Genomic DNA, 11,970 nt, shown 5'->3' with positions numbered 1-11,970 from the left:
TATATTTTGTTATTACTCAGTTATTATCCCATTAAAATAACTCCACTTTACCCCCCTGTTTCCTTGGTAGTCTACTGTATATGCTCAAATGTACGTATTTATTCTCCAGGCTCTCCACAGTCCATCAGCATTATCTTCAGGATTTGTTCGAGTAATGTGTAGAACACACACACAAGAAGGTAGAGAATGCGCGCAGATCAGTAGTACAGGTGCTGGACAAAATAAAGTAACTGAAGTAAATGATGGAAGTCCGCAACACTGTTAATGCTCCCAGTGATTTATTTGCACGACGTTTCGAACCTTCGTCCTTTTTCAAGTGCAAAAACAAACAGGTGTACTGGGTATGGTTTAAAAACCTGTGAGGGGTGGGGGTAGGGTGTGTACGAGAACACACACACACACACACACACACACACACACACACACACACACACACACACACACACACACACACACACACACACACACACACATGTTTCTCTTTTCCAACCAGGGCTCTAAATCAACTTTTTCATTACGAGCCAAAATTACTAGTAGATGTTAATCTTACTGGCCACACACACACACACACACACACACACTCACACTCACCAGCAGAGGTGGAAAGAGTACCGAAAATGTGTACTCAAGTAAAAGTATCTTTACTTTGCCTAAATTCTACTCAAGTACAAGTAAAAGTACCTATCTAAAAATCTACTCAAGTAAAAGTAAAAAGTACTTCACTTAAAATGTAATTTGAGTAAAAAGTACTTAGTTACTTTTAATTAGCTGTCCTCTTGAGAATGTCATGTTTATTTTTCTTGAATATCGTCCTCCATAACCTCTATCTCTTGCTTGGCGCCAGCCATCATCCAATACATTGATACAAGATAGTAAAATAGTGGAAATGCTGTGTGCCATCCTGCACAATCTTTCATTTCCGGCGGATTGTGGCATTATTGTGCATGGCATTTTGTCTCTCAGTCATTTTTTTTTACTCAGTACTCAGGCCAGGTTCCAGTGTAATTGAGTAAAGTACTTGGGTCAAAATGTACTCAAGTACAAGTAAAAGTATTAATTTAAAAAAATACTTAAAAAGTACAAAGTATTCATAAAAGCTACTCAAGTACAATATTGAGTAAAAGTAATAAGTTACTTTTCCACCCCTGCTCACCAGTTGGTCAAAGTTGCTGGTAAGTTTTATTTTCTACCAGCCAAGCTGAATTTTTACCAGCCTTTGGGCGTTTGGTGGGTGTCAATTTAGAGCTTCCAACCACCCCAGCTCATACCATCCCATCTCAGCCGTGTTCACTTTTCTGATGGAAACTTATCAGCATCTGGCAATACTGTCCTTCCTTTCTGTCATTCAGCTTCCAGTCCAACCATTTGATATGAAATTGAATTTGAAAATGCTCAGAATGGTGTGGGCATCGGATCAATTATAACAAAGCCCTGGTATGAGAAATTGCTGTTCTATTTCATTATTTTAGATAGGAAACCATTTCAAATATGACAATAGCCTGTTGCGTCTTTGGGATTTCACTAGATAATTTGTTCTCGTAAAAACTCCATAGGCTATTCCTGTTTTTGCTTCTGAGTTTGATATTGCTGCAGGTTAGTAATAACAGTCACTGATTGGGCTCAGCTTGCTTCATTGAAGCAGGTCAACTGGACATTGTACTGCAGGTCAAAGTCCATATTCCTGTTTTCACGATTATATATTTTTGTTACAGATCAGTACTAGCCTGTGATGTTACTAGGACCATTACTAGGGTTTTCGGTGTGATTTGTCACAGGCCTGGCACTTTGGTGTAGCAGTTAGAGTCCCAGTTTGGTACCCCAGAAGATCTGGGTGTAAGTGGGTGGCTGACGTTTAAGGGCGTATGCCAAAAAAAAAAAAAAAGTTTTTCCAATTCCTGAAAAAATTGATTGAAAAAATTGGAAAAAAATAGAAAAAAAATAAAGAACTTAGTGGTCCGTGGAATTTCGCCTAATTTTTGCCATTTTTGAGAAAATGTGTCCTGCATCAACACATTGCATAGGCATGTCACAACCCTCATGCTAACTTGATAATGATATTGTGTTTAATCTTAATATGTGTTTTGATTTATTAAAAAAACCTTTTTTTCCTTCTATAAGAGCAGTCACACCACAGGACACTATGAAATGAACCTAAGCCTTGTGTGACAGAAACATTGCAATATGAAGACATATTAAGAGGTTAATAGCCACCTTAAGCTTCCACAGCACTCTCCAATAACTGAGGTACTGACTGGTTAGGAGCCAGTCTTTAAGACCCTTGTAGTTGGCCTTGCAGCTGCCCGTTCACAAACATTGACATACATGTCACCCCACAGGACGCAATTTGTGTTACGAAATTGAACTTGTAGTTAATATTACTGTCTTGAGTTTTTTTCACATTCACATATCTTAATATAAAGTTTATATTTATGCAATCATGCCAAATGCTTCATACATTATTCAAAATGTTGTTGGTTAATTTTATATATATATTATATTCCAGGTTTCATTAATGTTACAGTCACACCGCAGGATATTTGACATATAAACCTTTACATAAATCTTAACAAAAATGTTTCTTCTCATCTAAGACTAATATGAAACATAATGTACCACATCTTTTTTCATTGACATTTGTTTTTTAAAGGAAAAATAACGGTTTTGTAGGTTTTTAACCAATGTTACAAAAAAAAACAAGGCGTCACGTCTTCCACCCAAGTCCTGGTGGGCCAACTCTATATTATCCTACACTGTTAAAGTTGTAAACGGGATGGCTGCCGGGATGCCATGATCAGAGGCACACTCATTGTGTCTGAGGCGTAGTTCGTAGTTCGTAGTTGTGAGGGAACCAGTACATGGGTGCAAGGGACCCCATGATGGGCAGTGCATAGATGATGAGCGGGGCACAATGGATGGGAGAAGGGTTGCACTCCAGAGGGTCTGGGTTTGAGTCCCGGCATTTCTACTGCCCTACAAAGCCCTAACTGACTGTAAACTTGATTGAATCTAGTGAAGGCAGCGTGCCATTTGTGTCTAGGGCCGGGGTGGGGAACCTTTGTCATTCGAGGGAGAAGGGTCCAGCTGCAGTAAAACAGTTCCACCCTTAATGCAAGCACGCCCATGGGCGTTCCCGGCATTTGCCGTATTGGCCAATCGTGAAGGGATACTGCATGATGTCATTTTCAAGGCCATTTCCGGATGAAGGCTCCATTGTTTGTTACAAAGATATCCCGTCCAAATCTTCCAGAGAAACGTTTCACTGAACATTCCACTGACATAATATTCTCAACAATGTATGTAAGAAAGTGAGATAAATCACACGTTTTCTAATCCCAATGTATCTTGCTTTGTCTTCCCGTACCTTGGACATTGTAGCCTACTGTTTAGGACTCGTGTCGCTATGCACAAATTTGTCATAGCAACGTATCGGGTCGCCAAAATGCTTTAATTTCAACACGACGACGTTGACATCACCTTACCTAGCTGTGTGTATCAAGGTCACTGTTAACACTGTGTAGGCTATATATGATTTAACATCCTTTCCAGGATATTCACACACCCGGACAAATAATAATAATTAAAAAACCCTTTTTGGCGAGGTTGTTCACTTGGTATAGGCTACTTAGAAAAGTTTGAAACGATGTAAAACATCAGCAACACATTCCCGACTTTTTAAAGTAATGCGTGTCACCTCACCACATTTATGTGGCAATGTGGTCAGCTTGGAAAGAGCAGATATTAATGAAAAAATATATGAAATAGTATTTGAAATGGCAATAGGCCATTTTTGTTCTATTGGAGAAAAACGATTTCTTCATTACCATAGGCCTACCATACTCCATGTCTGTCTATGATTTAGGAGTGACCACACTATTGAAGCTTACCTCTTTATCCAGGAGAGGTTCCAGATTGGCCTGTCTTAATTCAAAGGCCATCAGAAAACAGAACATTTTTCCTACCATCATAACCAGTGTTTGTGCGTACATAATCAGGGCCGCTGACAGCTTTGGCTGTGCCCAGGACAAAGTCATCTGAAAGGGCCCCCCACTCAATACATAGACTACATACAATGTAATGAGGACCCATTCCTGGACCCCTCGTCTCACTGGGCCCAGGTCAACGGACCCCTTTGTCCCCCCTGTCAGCTTCCCTGCATGTAGGCCACATACATTGCTGAAAGAAGTGAACGAACGAGACAGGAATGAAATGTGAAAATTTATTTCCGTTTACTTTTACACTATGAAGTGTGAACGGTCACCTCTTCCTCTCCTCATATTCAGAGTGCATAAAACAGCACTCAACTGTGTGGTCTGTTGATAGCCTAGTACAGTAGATTAGACTCCATTTTTTGACAAAAAAATCTATGGAGGGTTAACACAAAGTTTGAAATTGTGTTTGACCAGTCTCCAATGTGCATTTAACTAATAACTAAAAATAAGGCATTGACATTAAATACAGACTGATACATACTATAAATACACTCACACCCAAACAGTGTGCAATTAACATACTGATGGACAATAAATACACAAACACAGTGGACACACACACACACACACATGGCAGGAGGAGTTCATACAGGTGATGTGAAGATGCTGTATACAAGGTGCAATGAGTAAAATGTAAGTGGCATGGTGAAAGAAGTGTTCATGGAATATTCTCTCGTGTCCTTGGTTATTCATGTGGTTTTCTTCAGTGCGTTGAGGAGTCTGATGGCTTGTGGAAAGAAGCCGTTTCCCAGTGTGCTTTTGCAGCACCGCATGGTGGGCTAGCGCTTCCCTGATGGTAGTAGGGAGGGCGGTCTGTGTGCTGGATGAGTTGTGTCTTTATGATGTTCATTGCCCTCTTGGAACAGTGTGAAGTGTACAGATCCGGAATGGCTGGTAGGGGTGATCTTATGAGCTTTTCTGCTGTCCTCACCACTCTTGACGGCTGCCATGCCAGACAGAGAGGCTGCTGGCCAGGGTGCTCTCAATGACACCCCTGTAGAAGGTGGTGAGTGCCGATGTGGGGAGGTCGGCTCTTCTCTCATCCTTCGCAGGAAGTGGAGTAGTGTCTGTGCCTTTTTGAGATGGTGGAGCCATGTGGTGCAGTTGGCAGAGGAGGAGCGGCACAGTGGTTGGTGCTGGGTTGATCAGGTTCAGATCCGAAGTTGCTGGTGTCATCAGCCCTCCCTCTGAAAGCTGGCTCCGTGCCTGTCAAAAAAAAGGCATGTTAATGTTATGAATGACTATTAAGACAAAAACAACCACCCCTTATCTACCTACAGAAGGACATGACATGAGCACGTGCATATGCTTGTGCACATGCCCCCACACACACTGCTACTGTCTTAAAGTTTGGTGCGCGTGCATGCATGCACGCCTAATCTCTCCCCCTTTGCCTCAAGTCAAGTGTGCATTTTAGAGGTTGTCCTCACCTGCACATGTGTGAAGAGCAGGAAGATTGGAGGTTGAGGATGAAGAGGCAGGGCAGGAGGTTCTCCTTGTGAGCGGCCCTGGTCCTGATGCTGATTGCCCATCACCATGCTGTGACTCATCAAACCCATTCGCAGCATATCGATGCTAAACAGGAACGACTGCTTCCATCTGCACGCATGCACACAGACACACACACACACACGAGAGGGATACATAGAATACACTACATAAAAAAAACACACCCATCATTTTAATGCAGAACACCAGGCTGAAGATACACAGCTTCTGGCCTGTGCAGGGATCACTACAGTGCCAGTGTTTTGTGTTATCCTCTATACATATTGCAATAAACGAACACAGCACAGAAAGGAATTACTGTTTGAAATATGTATAGTTCTAGTGCAGAACAAAACAGATTCAGTGTTTTCGAAGAGGGGATGTCTGCGCTTCAGCCTTGGTGGTGCTCACCGTCGAGGACAGCAGTATAAAGACAAGCTGGGCTACTTCACAGTGACTAGACCCAGAGATGACTGGAGCACTCAGCAACTCTTTTTTTATTTTGGTGCACAAAATGACTGACGTTTCGGCGCACCTGCGCCTTCCTCAGAGTGCGCCGGTGCGCCGTGCGCCGAAACGTCAGTCATTTTGTGCACCAAAATAAAAAACCTCTAAAAAAGTTGCTGAGTGCTCCAGTCATCTCTGGGTCTAGTCACTGTGAAGTAGCCCAGCTTGTCTTTAGATTCAGTGTTTTACTCACCACTGTGTGCAAGTTTCTGTGTTCAGCTCAGGTGGAAGCCTCCATCACAACATGTTGGTACTGACATCAACCATCCTTCAGAAAACTGCCTCTCTGCCTGTCAGAAATAGCAAAATTATGTTACCACAACAAGGTAATATCTTAAAGATATCCTTAACCAAAGACAGACAGACACACACTGCCACTGTCTTGGTTCTAGGAGACACACGCCCTTTAAGGGTCACATGTATAATGACCGGGTTCTCACTTACTCACTCGCACACTCCTTTTCTCCTACGTTTGCCACAGACAATGCAGTGAGTTTTTAAAAATTGGCCTTACCTGCACATGTGTGAAGGGCAGGAAGAGGTTGAGGATGGAGCTGCCAGTCAGGAGGTCCAGAGCTGTCCTGGTCCATCACCATCATGTGGATCATCAACCCCAACTTCTTATATCTGCGTGCACACATTCTCTCTCTCTCTCACACACACACACACACACAATTGGAGAGATACAGGTTATATGGCACATCAGGAGGCAGGGGTATAATTGCGCTTAGATGTTTAGAAATAAGTAGGTGCATGGACCCAAAAAGTAGAGTTCAATGTGGGAGCACACTTAAGACACTAAGGTCAAGTCACTACTCTCTGATGGCAGTAACCTGAAACGTCTGCTCTACTCTGCTCTGAGAATTGTTTAAAAAAAAAAAATCTGATTGTGCTTGACCTTAGTGTCTTATTTAGTGTGTGAACCTGCTCCCACATTGAACTATATGGCACATTTAAAATCAGACCCAATGACAAGTCAAGTCAATACGGACATGAACCGACCATTACATTAAAATAACAAACTTAACAGTCTTTGGATGATTGAAGAGGCAGGAGAGATGAGGGGTCTCGATCCAGTAGCATTTATTTACTTCCCAATCTGAAACAACAGACAGGGCGGACACAATGAGGCACACTGCAAGGGGGCGAAGCAAACGGCATTCCTGCGACACAATAGGCTCGTTAGCACCTGTTAACTTCATAACGATCGCGGACATTAATAGCGCTAATTTACATACTTTGAGCGAAAATTGCAACGAAAATATCAACACAAACGTAACAGAATATGCTCCCATCAAAGATCAATAAAATAACAGAGAAATTAAAGTACAGAAACATCATTAAATAGTTTGTGACACGGAGGAAAAAATAACACAGCTTACCCCTTGCCAGAAGTGAGGAAGATTTCCGGGGTGCCACACCAATTAACGCCCCATCAGAAACAATGGGTAACGATAAACCCATCCCAAGTACATTATACATTATAGCCCATATATTTTGAGAAGTTCACTAAGAGAACATATAAAGGTTTATTTTTAGCACTACTACATCAAGTCATTATGACAAATATACACACAACATCTGAAACTTAGGAAGGGCGGCCTGTTAGCTTGCCTTGAAGCTAAATAACATTAGCCAAAACCGCTAGTTGGTGGGCCGAGGTAAATGTTCGCCCTCCGACTGAAAGTCAACTCGTAAAGTAACCGTTATGTATATTCATGCATTTATATTGAAATCTTACCGACAGTTGAGTGATCGCTGCAGCGAAATCCATTCAGTCGTTTTAAAAAGTCCTGTGCGGCGCTTGTGTTGTCATTCGGCAGCATGTCACTGACTTGAGAAACTTGAACAGCCAAAGGGGCGTTACTGTGAGGGCGGTCTAGTAAGGAGGAATGGGCGTAGCGGTATTAGCTGGACAAGACGCAGCTGGACCATATTGATTCGAGGGGCCACTTCAAATTCGTCCTAGGGCCGTAGAAGTTCTCTGATGGCCATATCATGAACACAAACCAGGATTTCACCCTGCACTTTAGGCCTATATTGAAGGCAGCCACCTTTAAAACAGACTCCACCTTCTTTTGGTCCCCTGAATATAATGTAGTTGTATTGCAAATGTGTAATTTCTAAGATTCCTTTACAAAATATGCCTTATTTCATGTGAAGCTGCATAACATTGGAATTATATCATGGGCCGCATAAAACAGCCTTGAGACATAGGTTCCCCACCCCTGATCTATGGCACCTGAAGCTGCCCTATGCACTCTGTAGCCCAGTAGAATCACCAATTTGATGGGTTGTAACACCCAACAACGTAACAACTTCTCACTAACGTAATAACCCTGCCAACGTAATAAAAAAGTGTGCATTTCAGACGTAATAGCCTGGGCAACGTAATAATTTCCTGCCAACATAATAATTCTTGCCTCCTGCCATCGTAGTACACAGCTTCCTTATTACTTTGTGGGAAGCTTGAGAAGTCTTGCATTTTGTTGCATTTTGTCCCACCAATGTAATAAATGTGATCATTTGCTTAGACTAATAGATCCCACTGGGCAGTTACGTTTTAATTTGTATTGAAGATATTGCAGGATTTCTGTGTTCTCATCTGTGTTCCCATCTCCATCCTTCACATATTCTGATAGACATGCTGCAGGGTTCCCACACGTCCTGGAAAACCTGGAAAACCTGGAAATTTAGAGATGTGTTTTCAAGTCCTTGAAAGTCCTGGAAATTCACCAAATGTCCTGGAAAAAAAATATTTGTCCTGGATTTTTTTCCCTTCAACTTTTTCCCGATTTTGTTTGTGGTATTATTTTTACTCTTCTCCGAGTCTACTGTAGACATGACGATTCAATTTATATCCATCTATTGAATGCATTATTGTCCACACACAGACACACACACACACACACACACACACACACACACACACACACACACACACACACACACACAGTTTGGTCAGGTTGCCGTCTTTGATTGCACTTATACACAGTCATATTCTTTGACTCAGTGTTGCCAAAAGTCACTAGAAGTCGCTAGTTGGCTTGCTGAAAAGTCGCTAGCTGATATCATGGCGTTATATATCTCTCGAAAACCTGCTTACGGTCATAAAAGGCCTACAAATAGGCAGTGCTAGCACTTCCTTACAAAAAATTGTACTGCTATCTTTTTTGGAGATCATAGCTTTCAGTCTCACTAGCCACTTTGAAAGCTAGTTTGATCTTTGGTGTGACAAATCACAGTAGTCGCATCAATTGTTTGTATGCAAGAATATTCCAGGGAAAAAGAAACTGTCAACAAAACTGGCCTACAGAAAGACAGAAACCACTGCCCACAATGGTTGGTGAGCAAAAAAGTCAAAGTCAAGTCTTGTGGAGAATGCATTTAAATCCAAGTACACTATTTTTTGCGATAAGAGAGAGACTATTATTAAGGTATTACTTTCTGAGATAATTTGAGTTTACATTGCACTTTCATTTAATTCCGAATAAACGTTTTGTGGATCAGAAAGCATTTCAATTGAACAGAGGTTGCACGTGCTGGGCTTGCGAAATTTGACATATGGGTGTGGTCGCCAAGCTCCAGCAGATTCCTACTAGCGGGACAACTGGGGATCTTCAACCGCAACCCAGGTCAATACCTTTGGACAAAGAACATAGAATGGATAAGAACGCTTATTCGCAGGAAATTGCATTGACCACGGTGTAGTACGGGGGCGTAGCCCGGGGACACCATGCGCAGTGGATGCAAGGCCATGATCGATAAAAATTGTGACACTGGAAACTCCGCAATTTGAATTGCGGGTGCGAGGAGCTGCTGCAAGTTCCGGCCCGGTCAAAATAGGATGTCCTGTCGTCAGTGTTCAGTTTATGGTTAAATTACAGCTGTCATTCAGCCTTAATTACAGCTGACACAAATTCACTATGTCCTATGACCTGTTCCACACTCCAGCCCTGGCGGTAGTGGCTTTGCATTTTACCTTGCCGCCAGTACTAAGCAAATAATGTACATTGGATAAGAAGTATCACTCAATGGAAAATGCATTGGGTTAGGTGTAGTCCGAGGACATTGCTTAAAGACACTGTGCTCATGGTCAGTGGGTGCAACGCCATAATGGACAAAATCTGAACTCTGTAACTTCGCAAAATTGGTCAAGAGAGGAGATCCAGTTGTCAGTGTTTAATGTAATCCCTCCTATCACTAGTCTCCTTAGTACTAACTGCAGAAGAAGAAAGTGACTCCCCTTGCGGCCATGCCATACTATGCTCTTATGACGTCTTTGGACGTACCCTCTTCCTTAACACACTGTACTCATTCATTACAACTCATTCCAACCTTAAAGTCACATTGTCTCTAAAATGCATTGTGTGTCGCTGTGTATGTCCAAATTGTGGGTCCGACGGATGAAATATCCGTCCTGAATTATCCAAAAATAGTCCTGGAAATGTCCTGGAAATGTCCTGGAAAATGATTTTTGAAAAAGTGTGGGAACCCTGATGCTGTCATGTGATATTACTATGGCATTACCATATTATTACTAAGTGATTTGTATGATGCCATATTTTTGAGTCCCATTATCTCTGAAATGAATAAAGAACCAAACACCAGCATTTCAGGCGTTGTTCGTGACATTGCAGGCTACGTTAATACAAGAAGCCGGCCATTTTAAAGCATGTTTTTTTTAGATATTCAATTTATAAATTGTCAATTTATCATAATTCATATTCAGAGGGTTGTTGTAATCCAAGCTGATTGTGTAATATGTAGAGCCAGAAAAGAGCTTTCAAACAACACCACACAGACATCTTTTTGTGACTAACACTGACTGATATAATCAAGGCTGAATGTATAGTGTCCTACCCTCATTTGTAAACCTTCACTAGTCTGTTTCTACCTTAATATTCATGTCAGATTCAAACCAATGCAGTTCTGGGGTGCTACCTTGCTACTAAAAAGGCACAACAAGTATGATTGAAATCCGGGTTGGCCGGGTCCCAAAGTGTCTGATTTCACGTGAAATCACCCAGGTGACAAAATAGTTCTAGGCTAATTCTAGGCTTCTTGAAGGTTCTCAGTCACCCAAAAGTTGCTTACTATGAAAGTGGTCCATTCCTTGTAACACACTTGTAAGTAATCACACTTCTGCAGAACATTAAAGGGACACTGTGTGAGATTTTTAGTTGTTTCTTTCCAGAATTCATGCTGCCCATTCACTAATGTTACCTTTTTCATGAATACTTACCACCACCATCAAATTCTAAGTAGGCTATTCATTATGACTGGAAAAATTTCACTTTTCATACATGAAAAGGGGGATCTTCTCCATGGTCCGCCATTTTGAATTTCCAAAAATAGCCATTTTTAGCTGCAAAAATGACTGTACTTGGACCAAACAAGAAAATATTTGTTTATTACTCAGTAAACTTTCATGTAAAGATCAAATTTGGCAATAGGCAGCCCAGTTTCAAGGAGCAGCATAGTTGCAGTACCATTTTTTGACCATTTCCTGCACAGTGTACCTTTAACTATTTGACAGTCCTGCAGTATAGTGACAAAATGCTGGAAAGTGCATGAAAATAGGCCAGCTTTTCAGGTCCTGACCAGCATACAGAAACATTTTATGATATTTATGATAATAAACATAACATAACATATAGTGTTGCATTGCATTTTAGTCAGTTTAGAAAAAGTGGGAAGGGGGAAAATTACATTTAAGATATGCTATTTTTCCTGCCATCAAATGAAATGGGTAAAATTTAGTAAGGGATTTTAACAAAATTAAACAAATGCTTATTAGGGTTTTTAGGGTTCCACTTGCTGCATAGACTTCAAACTTTGCTGCCATCATTATTTCTTTGTATTATTGTTCAAAACTATGTGTATAGTCGGGCTATTACGTCTGAAATGCACACTTTTTTATTCCGTTGGCAGGGTTATTACATTGGGGGGAAGTTATTATGTTGGTGGGTGTCACACTATCCAC

The 11,970-nt window shown here is 41.4% G+C and overlaps 1 protein-coding gene and 1 long non-coding RNA gene across 3 annotated transcripts in view; one reads left to right on the top strand and one right to left on the bottom strand.

The window, feature by feature from the left end:
* LOC134461375 (methyl-CpG-binding domain protein 5-like) overlaps positions 1 to 11,970 on the top strand; it is a 52,244-nt gene that overhangs the window by 13,265 nt on the left and 27,009 nt on the right. The gene's annotated exons all lie outside the window — the stretch shown is intronic.
* Positions 5,564 to 7,920, bottom strand: LOC134461373 (uncharacterized). Of its 2 annotated transcripts, none has more exons than XR_010037270.1 (4): positions 7,367 to 7,920; positions 6,499 to 7,083; positions 6,178 to 6,274; positions 5,564 to 5,588 (listed from the first exon to the last, which is right to left on the bottom strand). It is a non-coding gene; the product is annotated as an uncharacterized LOC134461373 (long non-coding RNA). The 2 variants fall into 2 exon arrangements; XR_010037269.1 differs by having other exon boundaries at positions 7,726 to 7,920.

This window comes from Engraulis encrasicolus, chromosome 13 (assembly GCF_034702125.1).
Source record: "Engraulis encrasicolus isolate BLACKSEA-1 chromosome 13, IST_EnEncr_1.0, whole genome shotgun sequence".
Lineage (NCBI taxonomy): Eukaryota > Metazoa > Chordata > Actinopteri > Clupeiformes > Engraulidae > Engraulis > Engraulis encrasicolus.
Note: the sequence above shows the minus strand (reverse complement) of the source record. Positions and strands in the feature narration are given on the sequence as shown.